Source organism: Notamacropus eugenii, chromosome 4, assembly GCF_028372415.1.
Source record: "Notamacropus eugenii isolate mMacEug1 chromosome 4, mMacEug1.pri_v2, whole genome shotgun sequence".
Classification (NCBI taxonomy): Eukaryota; Metazoa; Chordata; class Mammalia; order Diprotodontia; family Macropodidae; genus Notamacropus; species Notamacropus eugenii.
In genome coordinates this window covers 252,457,988-252,482,945 of record NC_092875.1, presented here as the reverse complement: position 1 = coordinate 252,482,945, position 24,958 = coordinate 252,457,988, and the positions used below count along the sequence as shown (strand labels likewise).

The 24,958-nt window shown below is 38.2% G+C and overlaps 1 pseudogene; it reads right to left on the bottom strand.

Moving 5' to 3' along the window:
* Positions 1-22,028: 22,028 nt before the first annotated feature.
* On the bottom strand, positions 22,029-23,888 carry LOC140502470 (MTRF1L release factor glutamine methyltransferase pseudogene; annotated as a pseudogene).
* Between the last annotated feature and the right edge of the window lie 1,070 nt (positions 23,889-24,958).

Here is a 24,958-nt window from a genome sequence, read left to right as displayed (position 1 = left end):
TTAATTTATGCCCACAACTTCTATCTATGTATTTCCCTTTAAAATATCATAATAAATATGCAATTCTCAAGATTAACAAGTATCATCCTCCCATATAGGGATATAAATAGTTTTCTCATATTAAATATCACATTTTTTTTCTTTTTTGTTCCTGTTTACCTTTTTATGCCTCTCTTGAGTCTCGTATTTGAAGATCAGATTTTTTTATTGAGCTCTGGTCTTTTCATCAAAAAGGTCTGGAAATTCCTTATTTTGTTTGACTAATTCTCAGTGTCTCATAGCATCAGTAGCTTCTACTTGCCCAACTCTAATTTTTAATGAATTGTTTTCTTCAGTTAGCTTTTGTGCCTCCTTTTCCATTTTTCTAATTTTTTCTTTTAAGGAGTTATTTTCTCCAGTTACATTTTATACCTCCTTATCCATTTGACCAATTTTAATTTTTATGGAGCTCATTGTATTTTTAAAACCATTGGTCAATTTTTTTCTAACTCTCTAATTTGGTTTTTAAAATTCTTCTTCAGCTTTTCCAAGAATGCTTTTGGGGCTTGAAAGCAGTTCATATTTCCTTTTGAGGTTTCAGATGTGGGTAAAGTGTCAAGGTTATCCTCTTCAGAATTTTTATTTTCCTTGTCCCTTTAATAAGATTCTATGGTCTTTGCTTTTCTAATTTGCCTCTTGCTCATGGTGATTGCCATTTTCCTGGCTTTTAAAGTGGATCTCTGCTTCTGGGGCACAGGTGGCTCTGTTCTATGTTTTCTGTGCTGAGGGCCAGGGGCCTGGTTACTGGTTTTGTATGCTGTGGCCTCTGATTCTTTCATCTGGAAGCTATATAATGCTGCAGCTTACCTGGTGTTGAGCTGGCTGATGTGTGCCAAGGCTGAGGCCAGGTGTAGTCTTTCTGAGTTTCGCCAGGCTTACACATAAGCTCATGGAGGTGTGGGGGAGAAGTGGTCTGGCTGCTGGAGGTATCCTCCTCCTCTAGGGCTGTGCTAGAGCACAGGCAGGTTCAGTTACTGATGAACCCCATCTGCACTGCCCAATTTCCCTGGTTCTGCTAAAGCAGAAGGGTTGGCACTTACAGGCTCCACCCTTCTGGGACTCAGGATCTCCTGTTGGTCTGCTGAGGTGGGGCTTGGTGGAATTCCTCTTGTCCTACACTGGTCCCCTTCAGCCACAGCAAGAGGGAAACTTCCTGTCAATCTCCTTAGTCTCCCAAACTAAAAGACTACTACTATACCCCTTCAGCTGACTCCATTATTCCTGGATTTTTCCTGGGGCAATATTCTCTGGGTTTTTCAGGGTCAACAAGGGGAGGGTGAGAGTACTTATAGTTTATTCCATCATCTTGGCTGCTGAAAGTTCAAGTAGGTAACTTTCAAACATTCAATCTGTGGGTTGATAGCCCCAGGAGCAGTTGCTGTTACTGTCGTGGACCCTAGACTTCTCTCTCTCCCAGCTCTGCCTGACTGCCATCCTGTGTTAAGAGGTTTGGGAATGGGTACTGCTGTTAGTGACTCAGACTGCCTGAGGCCATTCACACTCTGCTGTAGCTGAGTCTGTGCTGGTGTAGCCTGTGTACTCTGTACTCCCCCAGCCTGGTGTAACAGATCCTTCCCTTAGACTTTCTGGCTGTCCTGGGCTGGAAATCTACCACACTCTCTCTCCTAGTGAATTCTGACACTCTAAAATTTGTTCAGATTCCCCTTTTAGAGGTATCTGAAGGAATTTCTGGAAGAGCTCAGGTGAGTCTCTGCTTTCACTCCACCATCTTGGCTCCAACCCTCAGATTTTATTTTCATTAAACAAGCTTGTATTCTTATTTATTAGTTAAATGGTTGTTGGGATTTGTTTTCATTTTGTTTTTACTTTTCAAGTTTATTAATTTCTCCTTTGCTTCTCAGGATTTTGATTTTTAATGTTTGAGGGTTTCTAATTTGTTCTTTTTCTAGGTTTTTTTTTTTTTTTTGGTTGCATGCTCCCTTCATTGATATGTTTTTTTCTTTTGTTTATTGATGTAAGCATTTAGAAATATACATTTTCTCCTAAGTGCTGCTTTGTCTGCATCCCTCAAATTTTGGTCTGTTGTCTCATTTTTATTATATTTAATGAAATCACGAATTATTTCTGTGATTTGTTTTTTGACCCACTCATTCTTTAGGATTAAGCTATTTGGTTTCCCATTAATTTCATCTAGTTTTCAAAGGTCCTTCCTTAAATATAATTTTATTGCATTATGATTCTAAAGAGTTTCATTTAACATTTCTACTTTTCCACCCTTGTGAGGTTTTTATGTTTTAGAACATGGTCAATTTTTGTGAAAGTGCCATGTATAGGTGAGAAATAAGTATTCTTCTTTATGTTCCCCAGAAACCTAGTATATTTAACTTTTCTAAAATTTTATTCATTCCCTTATCTTCTTTCTTGTTTATTTTATGGCTATATTTGTTTAGGCCTGAGAGAGGTAAGTCAAGTTCCTCCTACTGGTATAGTTTTACTGTATACATCCCTCCTATAACTCATTTAACTTTTCCCTTAAGAAGGTGGATTCTATGTCATTTGATGCATATATATTTAGTACTTATGTTAATTCATTATCTATGGTATCTTTAAGCAAAATGTAGTTTTTCTAATTATTTCTTAATTAGAGCTATTTTTAGTTTTACTTTGATGTCATTATTGCCATTCTTACCTCTTTTTTTAACTTCAACTGATTCATAATAGATCCCCCCCCACCCCCTTTTAACATTTTAAATATCTTTTTGTTTCATGTGTGTCTCTTGTAAATGATGTACTGTTGGGCTTTGGTTTCTAATCCATTTTTTTCTTTTCTCTTTTTTGGGTGAATACATCCCATTCACATTCATAGTCGTGATTGGTAACTGTTTCTCTCCATCTTATTTTCTCCTATTTAGCCTTCTCTTTTTGACTCTTGTCCCCTCCTCAAAAATCTACTTTGCTTCATATCACTGCCTATCTTAATCTAAGCTCCCTTTTTTTCACTCCTTCTTTTTCTTAGCCCCTTCTCCTTCTTACCAGCCAAGTAAGATAAATTTTATACCCAACTGTGTATTTTCATACACACACATGCATATGTGTGTATGTGTATTTACATGTGTATGATAGTATATTTATAGCTACATACAAATAAATAGATTAAAATATGTGCATATATATGTATATGTATTTGTAAATGTATATATTATTCCCTTCTTGACCGATGAGAGTGACGGGCAAGCATCGTCCACCATATCCCATCATTTCTGTTTTCTTTTCAATGTCAAAATTCTTCCTTTTGTGTATATTTTGTATGAGATCATTTTCCCTCCATTTTTCCTGTCTCTTTCTCCTCTCAGTATATCACTCTTTCTCATCTTTCCATTTTTATTTTGAGATCATCCCAACATAATAGAGTAAAACTCATGCCCTCTAAGTAGACTCTTTCTGACTGCCCTAATGTTGAGATCTGTTCAATGCCCTCCTGATCTGCACTCTAGTTTTTATCCAGGTAGTATCCTGATCCTTCATGACCACAGCTGCTCCTCTCTGCCCTGTCACTGCTGTCTGAAACGAGGCAATGGGCAATGGAGCTGCTAGATGGTACGTGATCCTATATCCAGTGCTAGTACAGGGGTCCCCTGGAATCTCTTTCTGGGTCATTGTTCAGTCCCCTTATCATTCCTGGGCACTGGGAACTCCCAGTGCTTCCATCATTATTGTTGCAGTCTCCAAATCAGCTGTGATGTGCTTCTAGACAGCCCTTCCCCAGTGTCTACAGGCCTTTCTTTCTGTCTTTCTAAGCTGCCCTGGGCTGAAAAAAATGATACCCTGTGAAATTTTGTTGGCTTTTCTGTTCAGAATTTAGTTAGGCTCATTTAAAAAAGTTGTTATAGTGGGGTATTTTCAGAGAGCTTGACAAGGATGCTATTCTCACTCTGCCATCTTCACTCTACTGACTATAAGCTTCTCAATGGATAGGTCCTTCTTTTCATCTCATTTCTTTCCAAAAATGTTATTCTATCCCCACTCTCATCTTTGCTTATCATTTAGCACAGATCCTTGCACATGTTAGATACTGAAGGTATAAATTTCCATTTAACTGAAGTTGTCATTTTCCTCACCTGTGAAACTAAGGGTTAGACAAATTGATCTTCGCGGTTGCTTCCACTAACATTCTAGGATTCCTAAACAAGTTATGCGATAATATCCTAGAGAATACCAATATATATGACTGTCTATATGTACTCTTAACATTCAGAACCTAAAACAGATCAGGCACCTGTACCATGTAATTTTGCATTGCTGTGTTTTTCATTCTTACAATGAATCACTGGATATTTCATTATAACAATTAGGGTCTTATATGAACCAAACTACTTCCTTCATCTCACTGATATTAGGCTTTATGATTTATTTTAAGATTAAATGTCAAATGGATCCATATAAGTTAAGATAATTCTTTCATTTAAACCAAAAGAACCTTTCATGTGCTCAATTTCTAGTGGGCTGACATGCTTTCTATTACTTACAAACATAAACAAAGTGAGGAATTTTTGACCCTTGCTTTTCTTTCTGACAAGATAGTTTAGAGAGTTCATATTGTGGGTTAAAAAAATGATTAGCTTGTTTTTCTCTGTGAACTTCAGGTCATGTGTGTCTCAGGAAAATAATTTGTAAACTCTTTCCAATTTGTACACGGTCACATGCACACATTACCACACGACATGATGTACCAAGTCCATCTGCTGAAAGTCCAGACATCGCTATCAATCACACAGCAGATGCTCCATTAGATTACTTGGCTTTCTTCCCCTGCTGTCTGTAGGGGGAGTATGGCCATTTCAGAGCTAGCCAGGCATCTCTTTGATCTTCCATTGGACTTGCCCTGGCAGCAGTGAGTATGCCACAGGATGGAATTAGCCATCTATATGATATGGTGATCACATTCTCACATTGTATCCATTCAGTCAAATCCGGACTCTTCACCCCGCAGGCTCATCATGAACATGCCAGGAAGCTGTGAACTAGCCAGGCATTAAGAAAGCAATTCCAAGATACTTTGTTCCTTTCTCTACTCTCTAAATCTTTAGAATAGTTTTGGAGGTCCTTAGGAGGATAGGATACATACATACCAATAGTTACAGTGTTAAATTTGGTCTGTATTCAGAGTTTTAGTTCATCCTCAGACTTTGAGGTGATTACTTTCAGCCCAAGTCTAAAATAAACTGAATCCCTACCCTTAGTTAATTGGAATCACCAGTAGCATCTCCTGATGGGATATGACTAGGTCTAGGTAATATCAGTGTTTTCTAGAATGTCTCAAATGTCATCCGAACTTCTTTAGGGAGGCCTGGGTTTCTGAAAGGGCAAAATAGTTTATCAGGGATTAATTGTTAAATGTTCCCTGCATTTTGGCTACGTTTCACTATTCTCATGTTGCTTTTGAGAGCTCTCATTGCCATTCTACATCTTTCACACTCAAAATAGATTGTCTTTCACCTGAGACAAGAAAAAGCACTCTGGACACTGATGGAGACCCTAGAAAATATGATTGGGATACTACTTTAGACCATATGAGAGTTTCCAATTCAGGTAAGTACACTGGAAGGCAAAGTGGTATAGTAGAAAGGCTGATGATCTCCAAATACAAATCTTGTCTTTACCTTTTCTCAGCTGTGTGAGTTTGAGGAAGTTCTAACTTCTCAGATTCTCAGTTTCCTTATCTTTAAAATGAGGTAGTTATATCTGATGACTTTAGAGGTTCTTTCTATATCTAGTTCTGTGATTCTATGAACAATCCAGTTCAATCTAATTCAACATTTATTAGATACCTACTGCATGTGAGATACGTGATAGGCAGTGGATGTGTAAAAAAACCAAAAAAAAACCCAGCTCTTGCCCACAAGAAGTTAACATTTTAAGAGGGGAAGAGAGTTACAACATATAATTAGGTAAGTTACACAGGTGACAGGCAATCAGGAAAGGTTTCTCATAGGAGGTAATACCTAGATGAACATCTAGGGATTCTAAGAAATGGAGGTGAGAAAGAAACTCATTCCAGGCATTGGAGACTGCCCATGCAGAGCTAGAGAGGTGGAATATGGGATTATAAATTCAGGGTATAGAAAATGGGGCAGTTTGGATGGAACCTTGAGGCCTGGAAGGAAGTAATTTGAAATGTCTGGAGAGGTATGCTGGAGCCTGAATGTAAAAGGTGTTAAGGACCAAGATGAGGAATTTGTATTTTGTCCTTGAGACAAGAAAACCAGTGAAAGTTCTTGAGCAGAGAGTAACATAATCAGATTATACTTTGGGAAACTAATTTTGGCAGCTATGTGGGTAGTAGATTTCAGAGAGGAGAGAAAGGAAACCTGGAATTCAGTTAGAAATTTGTTGCAGAAATCCAGGCAAGAGGAGATTAAAGTCTCAACTGGAATAATAATCATAGCTAATATCTGTAGAGTGCTTTAAGGTCTGCAAATTGTTTTACATAAATTATCTCATTTTATCTTCACAGCTATTATCATCCCCATTTTATAGATGGGGAAGCTCAGACTCAGAAAGGTTAAGTGACAAGCCAAGGGTCATATAGATAGTGTCTGAGGTAGGATTTAAACTCAGGTCTTCCTAACTCTAAGTAAATCACTTCCTCTACTGCATCACCCATCTACCAATGATGTCTGAGTGAGTACAGAGAAGGGCACAAGAATCAAAAGTGTGAAAACAGAATCTCAAAGATTTGAAGCTGATTGTATAAAGTGAGTGAGAAAGAAAAACGAATTGAGGATGATTCCAAGGTTTGAAATATGAGTGATTAGAAGGAGAGTCTTGTCCCTACCTGTAACTTTTCCTTAGGGAGAGTCCCACTCCTGGAGTGACAATATGACCCTCTCTAAATTTTGTTCCACTTGGGACATTGCCCCACTTACCCTAGGCTAGTTACATCACTGACTTATCTTTTTTGAATAGTAACTTAAAAAAATGAATCATAATCTCGTGTCATTAAAAGGTATCTAACCTTTGATAAATCCTTTCCAATCAGAAGGGAAAAAAATACTTTATCTTGTTAATGATAAAATTTATCCCAGTTGAAAATGGTCTACAGTGTTGGATTCTCAGTAAGATTCAAATTATGTAAAGAATTTAATGCTAGCTTCTTGTGTTTTGTTCTCATGTTCCACTGTTTTTTGGTTTTTGTATGATTAAACTAATCTTCCAAAATTCAGTAGGTTCAGTCCCTCCTTTTTTACCCAGGAGAGCCATTGCTCTGTGTCCATAGAGGTGTATGTGTGTGTGTGTGTGTGTGTGTGTGTGTGTGTGGTATGTCTTCTTACCAGGGGTGAGAAAAGCTAAAGATGTATACAATGAAACTGTACATTTTATCCCCCAGATCTCCCTACTGAGGAGGCATAGAATCAGGGAAAGCCACAAGGGATTTTTTTTCAAAAAGGAGAGGAAATATTCCCTTTGGGCTTTTTTCTTGAGAGGAGCCTCAGGCGATTTAACCACAAGAGTAATATTATATATTTAACTTAGACTTGTATCTGAGGAAAGAATTGAACAGTTATTTTTTATAGTATGGAGCTAGTAGAGAGGTCTTAACTACTTTGGTTTGGTCCCCTTTTTTTCTTTCTTATTATACCTCTTATTTTTTTTTTTTAAATTGCTGTAGGGACCTCCTTCCACTAATACAAATCAGTAATTTCTCAGCAGTCCATATCCTTTAGGGAGTTGTTTGAGGCATTCACAAGTGACTTGCCTGTGGTTACCTCTGCCACCTGTGTGTTGGAGACAGGACGTATATCTGGCTTTCTGATTTGGAGTTGGGCTTTTCATGCACCACTACCAAAGAACTGGAAACAAAGTGGGTGCCCATTAGTTGGGGATTGACTAAAAAAACTGTAGTATAGAAATATAATGGAACAGTTCTATATATTGTAAGAAAGAAATATGAGGAATTCTCACCACACAGTGATGATATATAAAAGATGCAACACAGTAGGAAAGCATTAGCTTTAGAGTCAGAATCACTAGGTTCAAATTCTACCTTTTGATCCTTCATACCTGAATGACATTGGACATATTATTTAAGCTGGCCTTATTTCTTCATCTATAAAATGAGAGTGTTGCATTAGATGGCCTCTGTTGTCCCTTTCAGTCCTAGAATTATGATCCATGATCTTACTCCATGTCTCCACTCTAAAAGTCCATCTCTCAGAGAATAAATCTATTAACAAGGTTTCTTCCAGTATTAGTGTGAAGAGCTTTGTACCCATTTTCTGTTAAGTGATTCCTACAAAACTCAAATAGACAAGACTTCGCTTCTAACACAATCCACTCTCCACACTGTTCCATTTTCCCACCACATGAATTTCTCTCCTCTCACCTTTCAAGCTTCCCTTTTGTGTGTGATCTTTTCTTCTCAGAAGAAGAAGTCCCTGAGAGTAGGGGCCATATTTTTTCTTTGTATTTATATTCCCAGTGTTTAGCATCATGGTTGGTATGTATTAAGTATTTAATAAATACTTTATTGAGCAACCAAAAGTCATTCACCAGAGCTCTTTCTCTGAGATGCACAGCACAAGACTTACCCTTTGAATGTTAGATCAAACTGACAGAACTTTCTAGGCCCTATACTATAGAACCAAGACTGAGTAATTTTCAACCCCACTGTGATCTTCATTGGCAAACCAAGCTCCCACCTTTCACTAGCATTCAACATCTAACCTTTATTCTTTGAATTCTTGCTTTTCAGATTCTTAATTGGCCAGTCTAAGTCACCATCAACATTAGCCTCCCCCATTTATAATTGATATGATTTACCCTAAATATAATTACCACCTCTTTCAAGTTGCTCTTGCCAAATAAGATCTTTCATGTAACTTTATGGTGCTTTCTCCCTTCTACTGCGCCAGGATGGCACTATCCCCCATCCTTACCCCAGCATTGCAACTGCTGGTAACAGTACCTGAAGTATTGAAATAGCATTTTTAGTCTCTCTAAATGATCTATATCTCCACAGCTAAGGGCATTGGTCAACTGATTGTAAAATGGGATGATTGCTATATGACAGAAAGCACAAAAGGGTATTTCACTATGGAAGGAGACCAAAAACAAATACTATGAAACTAGGGCTATGGGTGTGTCTGCCTAATGTGTTCAGTACAAGGACCCAGTGCCAATAGTTTAGGCATCTAAAATTCAGTTTGGGTAAAATATTCAGTTTGCATGGCAGCCTTGGTGATGAATCCACAAAGGATCGTAGCAGAAGTAGAAGGAGCATTTGAGGTCCCAGGGTCACAGTAGTTATTTGCCTTTTACAGATGAGGCAAGCAAGGAAGAGAAGGCAGGGGACTTCCTGGAAATCATATCACATGTTAGAAGCTAGTCAGGACTGGTGAGCTTTAGGGTACTTTTTCTTTCTACCACACCTTAGTTCCTGTGCTGTATAGATGGTCTTTGAGAACCAGTGAAAGTGGCTTAGAAGCAATGACGGGGAACGATCTAATTTTCTTCTTATTTTCCTCTGAAGGCATAGTTTAGAGGAGGATCAAAGAGGCAGTCAAAGCTACTCTTGTGCCACCTAGTTAAGATTCGGCTCACTGCTGCTTTGAAAACTGGATCTGATCAATGACTTGTCTTAATTGATAGCATTTTAATTATTTAAAAGGTCAGCTATGGGTGGAGGACTAGAAATTCTGAAGACTGGAAAAAGACTAACTTTTGTTCTTGAAAAACACAACAAAAAAGTCTAGAGTATAAATGTGAACACTCTGTCCTCAGGTTTTGTGTGCAGAATTATAAGCAAAGTAGGGAAGGTAGACCTCATGAGCTGAAGAAAACTTGCTTCTTTATTTCTCTTCCTTTAAGGCAGGAGCCCATAGAAAGGCAGTGTGGAGCAGTGATGAGGGAGCTTGTCTCCAAATCAGAAAGATCACATGTAACCTTTAACTTCCAAGGTAATATAAGGGAGTGAAGGAGGGAGCAAATACTTATTAAATGCCTACTATGTGTTAAGTACTGTGCTAGATGCTTTACAAATATTATCTCATTTGTTCACAACTCATAAGTTGCTAGTTTGCTTGGACTGTCCTCTTTCTTCTCCCAACCTGCTATGTTATGGAAATGCTTTTTTTATTACATAAATTTAAAAAAAAGCAAAGAGGATTAAAGGAAAGCAAAAAAAAAAAAAAAGAAAGAAAACCCACTGAACTTTAAAAAGGAAATGCTAGAATATGAATCTGGGGTCTTGGGTACAAATTTCAGATTTGATCTTTTATTGACTAGTTTTCTTTTTTAAAAAAATATTTATTTTTAGTTTTTAGCATTCACTTTTATAAGATTTTGAGTTCTAAATGTCTCCCCTTCCTCCCCTCTCCCCTCCCCAAGATGGCATAAAATCTGATATAGGCTATACATGTACAGTCATATTGAACATATTTCCACATTAGCATTGATTCGCTTTCTTATCTGTAATATGGGATACATGGACCTCACAGGAGTATGCTGATGAAAATGTGTCAGAAAACTTTAAAGCAGTATATACTTACAAGTTATTATTAGGATCTTTATCATTATTATTGCTGTGACAGAATCACAGAATCTTGAATTGGCCATGGCCCTCTGGGGCCATCTAATCTAACCTCATATAAATCATTGATCTTCGCTATAAGATGCCCCCACGTTGTTATCCAGCCTTTATTTGGAGACCTCTAGTATTAGCAAACACCATATACTGATGAAGTTCATTATAGTTTTTGACAGTTCTAATTGTGAGGAAGCTTCCTTTATATTGAGCGGTTCTACCTCTCAATAACTTCCTTGAATTGGTCTTAGTTCTGCCCTTAGGGAATAAATTGAACAAGTATTGGCCCTCTTTCACATGAGAGCTCTTTAAACATCGGAGGATAGTAGTAATGTTTGAGAACTTATTGGCTATCTGACTATTTGCATATCCATTAGCCCCACTGAACCTCGGTTCTCTCATTGGTAAAGTGGAAAAAATGATATCAATGTGACCTACCTACCTCACTGAGTTGTTATGGGCCAGGCACTCTATAAACCTTCAAGCATATGTAAAAGTGAGTTATTATTACTATTACCACATAAGCATCTCTTTTCCAGGTTTGGATGCCCTCCCCCCCAAGCTTGTTAGTGTCACTCCTAAAAGAGAACTACACATGATACTACAGATATGGCCTAACCAGGGAAGAAGGCAATGGTGCTGTCCCCCCTCTCACTCCAATCATTATTATTCCTCTGAATGTAGTCTAATAATTTTTAGGGTTGCCATATCACACTTCAGACTTGCAGTTCACAAGAAATTTATACTTAGCTGCTTTCTAACTATTTCTATGGGAGCAGTTAGGTGGGTGGTGGCAGTTCTTGTTCTGGAGGCAGGAAGACCTGAGTTCAAATCCAGCCTCAGATACTTACTGGATGTGTGATTTTGGGCAGGTCACTTAATCCCTCTTTACCTCAGTTTCCTCATCTGTAAAATGGGAATAAGAGCACTTACCTCCCCAAGTTGTTGTGAGGATGAAATGACATAATAATTGCAAAGTGCTTAGCACAGGGCCTGGCACATAGTAAGTACTATGTAAATGTTAGATATTATTATCATGTCTTCCCAGTTTCAGATATGAGTAGTTTATCATTACTCTGAGAGGCAATAAGACATAATGGATAGATCATGTCTCAATGCCAGATTGACCTGAGTTCACGTCTTCACTCTGACACATACTGGATATGAGACTCTGGGTGCTCCAAAAGTGGTATCAAACTAAAATAAAAAAGTATACCTGCAAGCAGTATATTGACTTAGAAAGCCACAAATTAGCATTATCTGTGTTGCATGATATTTTTATTTATCTCAAATGTTTCTCAATTACATTTTGATAATAGTCCCAATGCACCAGAGAGTTGTGTTGGCAGCATGGGTTGGGAGTTTGATTCCTTTGGAAGCCTAGGCAACTATCTGGCTATAAATTGAAGTTAATGTGCCAAGCTACTTTGGTAAAGGAAATTTCCCTACCAGGAATGTCCTTATACCAAGGCTATTACAGGTCCAGTCCTCACTCTGTCATTTCAGTACGTTCATTCTGGTTAGAATTTTATTCATGTTAGCTCATCATTCCACCCTTTTGAAATTGATCATGTTATCCAGTGTGTTGGTCATGCCTCCCAAGTTCAAGTCATTCACAAATTTGATAAGCATGCTATCCAAGTTGTATGCCATAGAGGGCTAAGGTCAAAGCCCTGGGGTGTTCCAAAAGAAGCTTCTTTCCAGGTTGATATTGACCCATCCAAGGCTACTCTTTTGGTCCAGCAAGTGAACCAATTTCAAAGTCAACTTCCAAACCACATCATTCCATCATGTACACATTGGTACTCAGAATTTAGAGCTACGGGGGACCTTAAACATCATCTAGTCCAAGCACCTCATTTTATAATTTAGGAAACTGAGGCCTAGAAAATATAACTGACTTGTCCAGGGTCATAAAGGTAGCATGAGGCACAGCTGGGATTCACATATAGGTCCTCATCCTTAACATCAAATGCCCTTTCCCTTTCCAATACCATTTTACCTCTAATAGGACTTTATCAAATGTCTTATTGAAACACAGATGTCCATGACATTCCCCTAATCTAGTAACCCTTTCAAAAAAGGAAATAAGGTTAGTCTTGCATGACTTATACTTAATTAATTCAAGCTGGGTTTAAATGGTCACCCTCTTCCTAAGTGCTCATAAATATCCCTTTAATAATCTGTACTAAAGTTTCACCAGGCATCAGCATCAAATTTCTCCTTCTCTCTACTTGAGAACTGGGACATTTCCTTATACTTGTAAAGAGCATTTTTCCTATTCAACCTAGTTTCTTAAAGCTCACTGACAGTAAGTAGTTCAACAATAACACCTGGAAATTCTTCTGGCACCTGGAAGTACTATATTTCAGTCTAAATATGTGAACTCTTGAGGGTAATTATATTCTTTTATTGTCTCTTTATTTTGGCTTTCAATCCTCTTTTCTAGGTTAGATATCCTTCAACCCATATGGCATGAACTTAAAAGACTTTCACCATACTAGTTTCTCTCCTCTGGATACTCTCCAGCTCATTTTCCCCCAAAATGAGATACCCAGAATTGAGCACAACACTCCAAATGGTACTTTCACCTCCTTATTCTGGAAATGTCTGCCTTTCTCAATACAATGCAAGACTGTGTTAGCTTTTTGACCAACGATATTAATAATAATAATAGCTAGAATGTATATAATGCCTTCTATATGCCAGGCACTATGCTAAATACTTTACAAATATCCCAACAACCTTGGGAGGTAGACACTATAATTATCTTCTTTTTATAGTTGAGAAAACTGAGGTTAAGTGAATTGCCCAAGGCCACACAGCAGCAAGTATCTGAGGCTGGATTTGAACTCAGGTCTTCCTACCTTCTAGGTTCAGTGCTATGTCTGCTGCACCACTTAGTTGCCCAGTATATTATTTACTTATAATGAACCTAGATTTCACGAAAATGCTCACATGTGTAATGGAGGTTTGGTGCATGTTTGGATCAGCTAAAATGCCATTACCCATGTGGAAGAGGTTAAGGGATCCCTTTGGGAGACTAGAGAACTAGAGCAAAGGTGGGCACCTGGGTTGACCTATCACTTGACTAAGAGTAGTCATCTTCTACTTAACTGAAAGCAGCCTTTTCCAAATGTTTCTAGAATCAGTGGGGTCAGTGTCTTTAAAATGGTCTGATTCAGCAGGAGTTGGGGTGTTCGATGTACTTTCATCTGATAGTGAAAGTGACTCCCTAGTCTACACTCAGTGGATCTCAGCAATAAAAAGGAACAACCTGGAGGTCTGCCTTCTTCTCCTGTCTCCTTTGCCATGTGGTCCTAAGATAAGGTCCTGGTTCTTTGGCTTTTTCATTTGTTCTTTTATATTCTAAGTGCAGGGAGAGAAGTCTCTGATGTGGTCTAGGACCATGAGCCTTAGGAATCTGAAAGTCCAGGAACTTAGGCTGGATAGTGCTTGGTCAACTCTAACTCTCTGAAGAGCAGAGATCCAGGATGCCAGCCTAGCAAAAGCTAGCTCTGCTGGCTACATACTTGAACTTGGTGGGACAAATGTGTGTAGGGATTAAACTAGACTATAATCCTACTCTTACCTCAACTCCTCAGAAGGGACATGGTAAAGACTGTGTCTGAGAGGCGTTGGAGAAAGTGTTTATATGACCTTATTATATCTCTGAGGTAAATACCCTTGGCAAAAAGCTAATCCAAGGTTAAGTGGTTAAATGAAACTTGGGAGTCTGATGATTAAGAAGGTCCAAGAGACAGGTTTTTTTTTTTTTTTTTGGTAATTTAATCATTTTATTAATAAGGCCAGCAGGTTATTAATAAAAGGATGGTCATTTGGCCTCTCTCTTAGACCACAGACAGTCATGGCAATGGAACTCACGTTTATACAGTAGATGTTCAATGAGGGTCTGAGGGTGACAATAATCACCCTTGGACAGAGAAATTATCTCTATATTCAGACCACTCCTAGCCTTGAGCTATCAGGACAAAAGGATCTGTCTCCACCCAAGCTTGAGTAGTACACAATGGGCTTCCCCATTTTAGATTAAATTCCTTGTAGGTTGGGTGGGATCTGACCAAAATGGGGAGAATTAATTCAATCTCATTATCACTGATATCTTTCTAGACACTGAACTTCAGGACTTTGGAAGAAGAGCTCTGAATCTCCCTGAGATATTGGTTATTGACAATAATTTCTCTCAAGAGCTAGATGCTAGGCCCCTAGGACTAAGGAAACAAAGCAAAATGAAGACTGCATACATCTGGTAAGTGTCTGAGTCCAAATTAACAACTCAGGTTTTTTTTGATTCTAGGTCCAGTATTGCACCAATCGGAGACTTGAGTTCAAATCCTGCCACAGACACTTACTAGCTGTTTGACCCTGGGCAAGTCACTTAATCCTGTCTGCCTCAGTTTCCTCATTTGCAAAATGAGCTATGACCCTGAACAAGTCCCTTAACATCTTTCTGCCTTAGTTTCTTCATCCATAAAATGGGCATCATAATAGCACCTACCTCCCAGAATTGTGGTGAGGATAGAAGTACTTAATCTTTGATAAAAACAAATGCTTTTTTCCATGCCTGGAACATGAGAGGCACTTCAAAATTTCTTCTTTCATTCATTCTTTGGAGGCAGTGTATTAAGAGAAAATGAAAATAAATGCTTAATTAAAATTTTTTTAAAAATTTAAAAAGGAAGCCGACTGAGATGCACCTGCGTACTATAATGAATCATCAGAAAGAGTTTTAAATGGGGGGATAACAGCTATTAACTATGTAAATATGAAAGAAAAGTAGATGGAGAAAGGGACATAGCAATTTCTTGCTTTTCTTTTTACAATATCTCTCAAATAGGTTATTGTAAGACACAGGTAATGTTTTTTTTTTTTTTTTCAAATATAAGGAGGAGGAAGCTTTTATGGGATTCACTGTTATTTCAATAGAATGAAACTCCTTAAGGGCAGGAACTGCTTTTTGGGGTTGGTGGGGGGATGGGGGGGCATTCTTTGTATTCCAACATCTAGCTTTAGCGTTTTGCACATAGGAAAAACTTAAGAAATGCTGAATGAATTGAATTTACTTTGTACTAGTACTTAGAAATCATTTGTCTATACGAGGATTTTTTCAATTGAAAGTATTCATCGCACTTTAATCCTAAAGATGTATGGTTTGCATGTGCCCGCATCTATTGTATTAAAAAAAAAGGGAAAGAAATATTTTGGTTTTTTAAAGTGATTTGAAGCTTTATGAGACAGATATACTCCAAGTGCTGAATTCTCAGAGGGTTCTACTATTGCAGAACACAAATCTCAGAATCATAGAAAAAAATATAGAATTTTAAAGCTAGAAAGGATCTTAGAGAATATCTGGGCCAGTTTCCTATTTTTATAGCTAAGGAAACTGAAAATACCCTTCTGGGAGCCAGGCGTAAGAGTTGTTCTTCTTGTACCTCTTGTATGAAAAAGCAATGTCCCATGAACTTAAAATTGATTTTCCCATAGGAACACAGTGGTTTGGGTTCAGGTGAGTCTATAAAAGCCACTTTAATCCCTAATGGAACTGAAGCATATGACTATACTCCAGAAGCTCTCATAGACACCATTTCCCAATAATCTGTAAAGTAATGAAGGCCTGAAGTGACAAAGTTCAGAATAGACTAAAGTCTAAGGAATAATGGAGAATTTGATAATGATTTTCAAAGATGTGATTCTATACAGATAGCTGTAAACCTTGCAATTGAGTGCAGGTCAAAAGACAATATTCTTTAATACTAGCAAGAAAAATTTAGGTTAGAGCTATTATCAAGAAAATCTTCCTAAAGGCTGAAAAGGAGAGGAGAAAAAGTCCAAAGAGAGACTGAAGAATTGGTTTCTAGGCATTTTAAATAGCAGGATAGAAAACAATATTTTTGAAGTGGTTCAGATGCAATCTACTTTGGATGCCAAATAGATAAGTAATTAAATTCAAGCGCCATAATTTTGTGGTTTAGGTTACAGTTAAATATTTGTGAAACTCTTAAATTACTGAATATATCATATCTGTGGAAATTTTCTCATTTCTTTATGATATTTCAGTTCCTAAAGGATCTGAATTCAAGACATCTGAGTACATCCTTTACTGATGCAGATTACAACCCTTATGTTGTAGTCTGAGTAGATTGTTTTGTGAGCTATTGTGGTAGGAAAAAAGAATGTAACAGCCCATAACCATCTATGTTCTTCAAACAAGAAACAAATAGTCCTTTACTGGTCCAGCATATTTCTTTGTGAAGCTTTCTTTTCAGTTTGCTAATACATGCATGAACTTCTGCTCTGCTGGTGTAGCCTTTAAGAACACAGTGTCATCCTCCTGTCATAATGGGAGATTAGTGTGGGATTTCAGTGACAGTTCTTTGTGATAAAAAGCAATCGTTTTTAAGCAAAGCTCTTTATTTGTCATATCTTGGCATGACTGGAAATACTTATTTCACTCACAAGAAACATTGAGATAGCACTTTGTGGTGCTTAAATAGAATTTTATTTCTAACTTAAATTTTGCACTTTATTTTTTTGTTTAATTAACAAGCATTTATTTTGTCTACTTCCCACCTCATTCCTCCCTCCTCAAAACAATTACAAAAAAACAAAATGAAAAACAAAAACAAAACCCTGGAATAATGCAATGGCATGCAAAGCAAATTCCAACACTTGTCAATGTCCAAAAAAATTGTTTCATTCTGCATCTTGAGTTCACCACCTTCCTGTCAGGAGGTGAGCAGTATACATCATCACCAGTCTGTTGGAATCATGCTTGGTCATTGCATTGATGAGATTTGTTAAGTTATTAAAGTAGTTTGTCTTCACAATATTTTTTGTTACCGTACAAACACTCTTTTGGTTCAGCTCACTTCATCTTGCATTAGTTCATACAAGTTTTCTCAAATTTCTCTGAAACTGTCCCAATATAATGTTTTGTGACACAATAGTATTCCATTATATTTATATACCATAATTTGTTTAGCTATCCACTCCTTCTCCTAGTTTCCATTAAAAAAAATCTGCTAAAATTTTTTTATACATATAGGTCCTTTTCTTGTCTCTTTGATATCTTTGGGTTCAAGTCTAGTGGTGGGGTCAGTATGTTAATTTTTTGGGACATAGTACTAAATTGCCTTCAAGAATGGCTGGATAAATTAACAGTTCCAACAACAGTATAATAATGTACCTGTTCTCCCACACCTATTCCAACACTTGTCATTTTCACTTTTTTTCTCTTTTTTGCCAAGCTGATGATGTGAGACAGAGCCTCAGTGTCACTTTTATTTCTCTAATTTTTAGTGATTTGGAGCATATTCTTCCACTAAATAACATTCTGAATCCTACTACAACCAAAACAAGGCCAACTGGACACGAGTCTTAAACTTTGTACAAGCAAACCTTTCAAAAAACTACTTCTCTTAAATATTAATAAAGAAAATATGAAATGTAAAGCCCCTTAGTTAGACTCTGGAGATCCAGAATGTTTGAAATTAAGCCTTTTTAAGTCAGAAAGAGGTCAGAGGAATGTTTATAATTAATATGAAGAGAGACCCAATTCTAATCCTTTGAACCTCAATCACCATAAGTAGATGCTAAAAATGGTGTATGTAAACCTCTGTGGCTATTCGAGGCTTCTCTTTTTTGCCAGTAGGGTTTTTCTAAAGAATGATTTGTCTCACATTTTGTTTCTAGGGTCACCTTTCCTGCTAGTACTGAAATAAGACCTATGGAATACTAAACAGGATTCCAAGGAGTTCATCACTAGTCTTAGGAGAAGGTCAAAACTTTATTCTGAATTGCATGGTGTTCTAGAAGTATCATATTCTTCTGTATAAATTTCTTGTCTTATTAATTCAAAGCACGGAGGAGGCCAGGAGATCACAGAATCATAGATTTGAGCCAGAGAAGCCCTTAAATGATGTCGAGCACAACCCACTCATTTTACAGGTAACAGTGAGTTTCAAGAGAAGTGAGGGTAGCTGCATCCTTTTCAGAATTTGTATAAGAATGTGATGCTGGAGAACCATAAGACCATGATCTGTCTAGGACTTGTAATTTCCAAACTACATATGATCTACCAGTGGTAGATCTTGTATGTCAGAGGGAGATGTTCCGAGAGGCACTTGTCCTATAACACTGTTCTGTCTCCTCTGGTTTCAAGTCTCAGCTAAAATCCAACTTTCTGCAAGAAACATTTCCTTGTACCCCTTTAATGCCAGTGCCTTCTCTCTCCAATTATTACTAATATTATCCTGGTTATTTTTACACAATTGTTTGTCTCCCCCATTAGATTGTAAGTTCCTTGAAGGGTGGGATTATGTTTTTTGGGGGATCTTTTTGTCTTGCTTTTAATTCCTAGCACTTAACACAGTGCCAGGCACCTAGTAGGCAACTGCTAAATGATGATTGACTCTAGGAGATTAAACAGTTTGCCCAAGGTCACACAGGTAGAGATAAATCCAGGATTGGAACCTAGACAAATTCCTCTAAATCTCTCATTCTTTCCCCTCTACCACAGTACCTCTCTAATTAGATATACTTATGTTAATCATGGGCATTTCCATAAAAATACAGAATTCAGAAGGAAGTAGTTTGGCCAATAAGCAGAGAAGACACCAAAGAGTAGAACGTTAGAAAAAAGCAATGCAAGTGAGGGGAGAGCACAATAAGATAGTAAGAATTCTCACAAATACTCTTGATCACAGATCAGGAATTCGCACTCTTCTGAGTAGATGTTGACAAATAGAGCTAGTAATGGTCAAAATCAGTCACAGTACATGCCAAAACACAAGTACCAGTGGATCAGTGACAGGGTTGGGAGACAAAGCAATAGTGTAGTCAGTGAAATAGTTATTTGAATGTTTTTTTAAAAGTTTTCCCACATCACTGAAGAGGCTTAAAGTAGCTTGTCAATAAATACAGACAAGTAGATCCTTGTTCTAGGAAAAGGCTCTCTTAGAGATATCCCTTATCAAGGAGAATATGTGTAAATTGGTGTCATGGAAAGGGTCTGGGCTGGATTTGGAGTCTGACAACTTGGGTTACAATCCATGAGTTTTTATTGTATGAAGCTGGGAAATTCATTTTACTTTCCAGTCAGACGGGTTGGATCAGAAAATCTCTTAGGTCCCTTCTAGCTCTAAATATTCAACCCTGTGTAGGCCCAGTGAGGTGAGAAGATAAAAGTTTAGTGTAATCTGGGGGTGTTAAGTCTGGGGGAAGTCAGTTTCAGGATAATCATTAACTCCTTTCTTCCAACAATCCTATAGAAAACCAGTGATGCCCAACTCATTGCTCTGTTGACTGAGATCACATTTGTATTATTTATCAATTCCTTCCTTTTCCTGGAGATTCTATCATCCTTTCTCCTGAACCTCTATTTACTTATTCCTATTCCTTTATGTAGGAGCAGTTAGATTAATATCTCTTCAAGAACCCCTTGAGGGTGTGCATTATCACCACTATTATTTGATATTGTGCTAGAAACAATAACTACAGTAATAAGAAGGAAAAAAATTAGAATAGGCAATGAGGAAACAAAACTATCCCTCTTTGCAGATGATATAATTATATGCTTAGAGAATTCTAGAGAATCAACTAAAAAAAACTAGTTAAAATAATTAATAAGTTTAGCAAAGTTGCAGGATACAAAATAAACCCAAAGAAATCATCAGTATTTATATATATTACCCATAAAGTCCAGCAGCAAGAAATATAAAAAGAAATTCCATTTAAAATAACTAGACAATTTAAAATACTTAGGAGTCTAACTGCCAAGACAAACCCAGAGACTATATGAACATGATTACAAAACACTTTTCACACAGATAAGACCAGGTTTAAACAATTGGAAAAACATTAATTGCTCATGGGTAGGCCAAGCGAATATAATGAAAATGACAATTCTATCTAAATCCACTTATTCAGTGTCATATCAAACTATCAAAAATTAGTTTATAAAGCTAGAAAAAATAATAACAAAATTTCTCTGGAATAGCAAAAGTTCAAGGATATCAAGGGACTCAATTTAAAAAAATCAAAGATGGTGGCCTAGTTGTACCAGATCTCAAACTGTGTTATAAAGTAAAATTATCATGATAAATTGTTATTGGCTAAGAAATAGAGTAGTGGATCAATGGAATAGACTAGGTATACAATACATTGTAGTCAATGATGATAGTAATCTAGTGTTTGATAAACCCAAAGATTCATGCTTTTAGAACAAAAACTCATTATTTGACAAAAAATTCTGGAAAACAGTTTGATAGAAACCAGATATAGACCAACATTTCACACTATATACCAAGATAAGGTCAAAATGGGTACATGATTTATACATAAAGGCTGATGCCATCAGCAAATTAGGAGAGCATGGAATAGTTTGCCTATCAGATATGCAGATAAGGGAAGAATTTAGGAACAAGTAAGATATAGAGAGTACTGCAAAATGTGAAATGGGTAATTTTGATTATATAGAATTAGAAAATGGTTTTGCACAAATAAAATGAATGCAACCAAAATTTAAAAAGAAAGCAGAAAACGGGGGAAAATTTTAGCAAGTATCTCTGATAAAGGCCACATTTCTCAAATGTATAGAGAACTGAGTCAAATTTATAAGGATGTAGGTAGTTCCCCAATTGATAAAAGGTCAAAGTATGTGAGCAGAAAGTTTTCAGACAAAGAAATCAAAGCTATCTATAGTCATATAAAAATATTCTAAATCAATATTAATTAGAAAAATGCAAATTAAAACAAGTCTGGACTACCACCCCACACCTATCAGATTGTCTAATATGACAAAAGAGGAAAATGACAAATGTTAGAGGGGATGTGGGGAAAGTGGGACACTAATGCACTATCAGTGGAGTTGTGAAGTGATCTAACCATTCTGATAGCAATTTGAAACTGTGCCCAAAGGGCAATCAAACTCTACATACCCTTTGATCCAGTAGTACCACTGTTAGATCTGTATCGTAGAGAGATAAAAAAAAAAATTTTAAAAAAGGATAGGAACATCTTTACAAAATATTTTACAGCAGCTCTTTTTTGTGTGTGTGATGGCTAAGAATTAGAAATAGAGAGGATACCCATCAATTGAGGGGTGACTGAACAAGTTGTGGTATATGATTGTAATGGAATATTATTATTCTTTAAGAAGTGACAAGCAAGATGATTTCAGAAAAATCTGGAAAGACATGAACTGATACAAAGTGAAGTGAGCAGAACCAGAAGAACATTGTTTTCAGTAACAGAAATATTGTATGATGAAGAACTGTGAATGACAGTTTTATGAATAATTGAGGAAAAAGAAAATATTTTTAAAACAAAAAAATTATAAAAAAACTGTTTACAAATATATGGTTATATATATACATATAATTTTATTAGTATTCTAAAAACTATCTTCATTATTAATGTAGTTTGAAAGAAATGTTTGGGCTGAGTTGTATATAATGGGGTGATTCTAAATAAAGTTTGTTAAGAAAAGGTAAAAGTGAGCAATTATATTATTAAAACAGGGCATGAAAGGAAGAGTTAATGTAATGAGAGTGGAGGGCTGATAATGTGGGAACTTTATTCTCATCTGGATTGAAAAGGAAACAACATGTACATCTGGAAGGGTGTAGAAGTCTTCTGAGCATGCAACAGTGAGAAAACTGGGGGACTGGGCAGTGGGGGGACTTTTAAAGAGGTATATGAATTGAGATTGGAGGTTGGAGAAAGGGAATGGGGGACTCTTGTAGGGGTGGGTGAAGGGATTAGGGAGGGAGAGAAGATAAGGTAATAGGGATGTGTGTGTGTTCATCCTTCATTGCCGAAGAAGACCATGCCATCAGAGAAATAATGACATGACTTGCACTTGACTTTGTTTTGAGTGAGGGAGGGCTGTGCAGGTCACCAGCCTCACTTCTCCTCCAGAGCCATCTGAATCCAGTGACCAGATATTCAACAGGATGACTGGAGATGATCCAGGATGAGGCAATTGGGGTTAAGTGACTTGCCCAAGGTCACACAGCTGGTGAATGTCAAGTGTCTGGTAGGAAGAGGCTGGATGGAAAAAGATCACCATGGATCTCCCCAGCCCCACTCCTCCACCATCGAGACCCCATGATCCTGGAGTCTGGGCCCCCAATTCTGGGAAGACAGTCTTGTCTCTTGCTGTGTTATCAGTGCTCTGAAAAGATGAATGTGCTAGAAGCTTCCAGGAGCTGCAGGTTTAGTATGTTTCAGGTAGGTATACCTACTCCCAGCACCTCTTGACTTGTGAATATGTAGGAACCGTGAGTTGCCACAGAAGTCCACATGTGTGGCCAAAATTGAGAGATCCAGGTCAGACTGACTGTAACCAATTCCCAATCAGCTCTGGATGCTGAAGGTCAACTTCTAGAAAGATGCTTTCAGCAGCATGACTGCCTGGGACAGTTTCTCTCTTATCATTCTCATGCTGTCCTCTCCTCCATCCAGACTGTCAGCATCTTCATAACTGAGGATATTTGTAGCCAGTTGCTCCATGTCACTGTGGAAGATATATTAAGGGGTTGCTAACCATGAAGTCCACTGGCCCTCATGGAAGCAGTTGTTCCCTGTTCACTCCAGAGGTGATATCACTTCTGGATCCTATTTTTGAAGCAGAGCCTCTGACCATTCTCTCTAGTGAGCTGTACAGCCTCTTCCCCTTTGTCCACTACAACCACATGGCTCTGGGTCAGTATGCTCAGGAGACTGAGGGCAATCACCCCTGAGCCACAGCCAACATCCAGGGTGAGTGGGCAAGAGTGGGCTGATGACCTAGAGTGTCCTTTCCTCTAGATCCTTGGCACCTCTGGGATTCCTCATGAAGTGTTAAGTTGACCAGTTCCTCAGTTTCAGGCCATGGGAAGAAGACTGGAGGCACCATCTTGAGGGTAAGGCCCTGGAAATCCCATTCACCAATGACATACTGCACAGGCATCCTCTGATACCTCTGAGCATGTAGCTCTCCAATCTGCTTCTGCTGAAGGCCAGTGACAGAGGTGGATCTCTGGCTGGACAGCAGGCTCTGAAATGTTTTGGCTCCAAGCACATGAGCCATGATGTACTCTCTGGATCCCCGGGCTTTGGGCACTCCTCTCTCCTCAGACAACTGTGCCCAGTGGTTGACCAAGGCTGTTGCTGTCATCAGTGGGGCCCTGCAGCCACTGACCAGCCTCAGTGGCAGCAAAATAAGAGGGGAATGGAGTCCTCCCTTCCATTTCAACCCTCTTGGTCTGAGGCCCCATGACTTCATGCACCAAAGCCACAGGTGTTAGGGGAAGGGCATCTGGAGCAGCGGCCATGTGTAAGGAGCTCTCGGAGCCTGTGATTCTGTTAACTTGGGGCTGGATTGTTTCAGGTGTCTCTGGTCCCACACAGCCAGAAGAATCTTCCTTCCATGGCCTATAGCACACCAAACCTTTCTTGCAACAGATGCTCCATAAATACGTGCTGGATGAATTGACCGTGTAGTTGGGGCTGGCCAGGCTGCTCTGGGCACTGGATGATGCAGTTCTGGGGTCCCTAGAGCTATAGGCACTGACTCCAATCACCATCCCATGCCATGGCCATCCCCAAGCCCATGTGTCCCTCCTTCCTGTCTTCTGGGAAGTGCCACAGCCTCAATAAATGGCTCTACCCCCAAAGCCCTGTCATATATTTCTGTTGGAACTTTTGACACACCCTCACTGACTAACCTGCAGTCATCTCTTGGGTAGGTTAAATCTACTATCAGGATCTGTACTCAGGCTGGTAAGCAAGTCAATTGTGGGTGCATGAACACATGTGCTTCTGCTGCATTCTCCTAGAGAAGAGAGAATAGAAGACTGAGTGGGAGAAGTCCTCACCCTTCCACACATTCCAGAAGAAAGGCACAAGGGAAAACACAAAAACGAACAAATGGCAAAGCACATTATAGGCCAACTTTCTTTCATGGGAAGCACAGAAGGGTAGCTATCCACAGAGACTATCCTAAGAGTTTCAATCAATCAAATCATCTTGAGGGCATACCTAGTCACTGTAAACCAACCAAGAAGTGTCTTCCATCTTTTTAATGAAGTACCAATGGGTTTGTCCACGTCCTCTGTGGGTTGGTGCTTTTTTCACTGGCCTATGAACTCATCAAGGTGCTTGGTGAAGGGTAGAGTTGGGGGAGGAAAGGGAAATCCATGAAGAATACTTGTTTCACATACTGTAAATGGAAGCTACTGCTGGAACAACTGTTACTAAGCTTACTGCTTCAGTTTTTCAACCTTTCTAGTTTCTTTTTGCATTTCCCATTATTTGCTCTCTATGATACAGATGATGCCTGTAGCTGTCTGCTAGGGCTACAGAATCATTGAT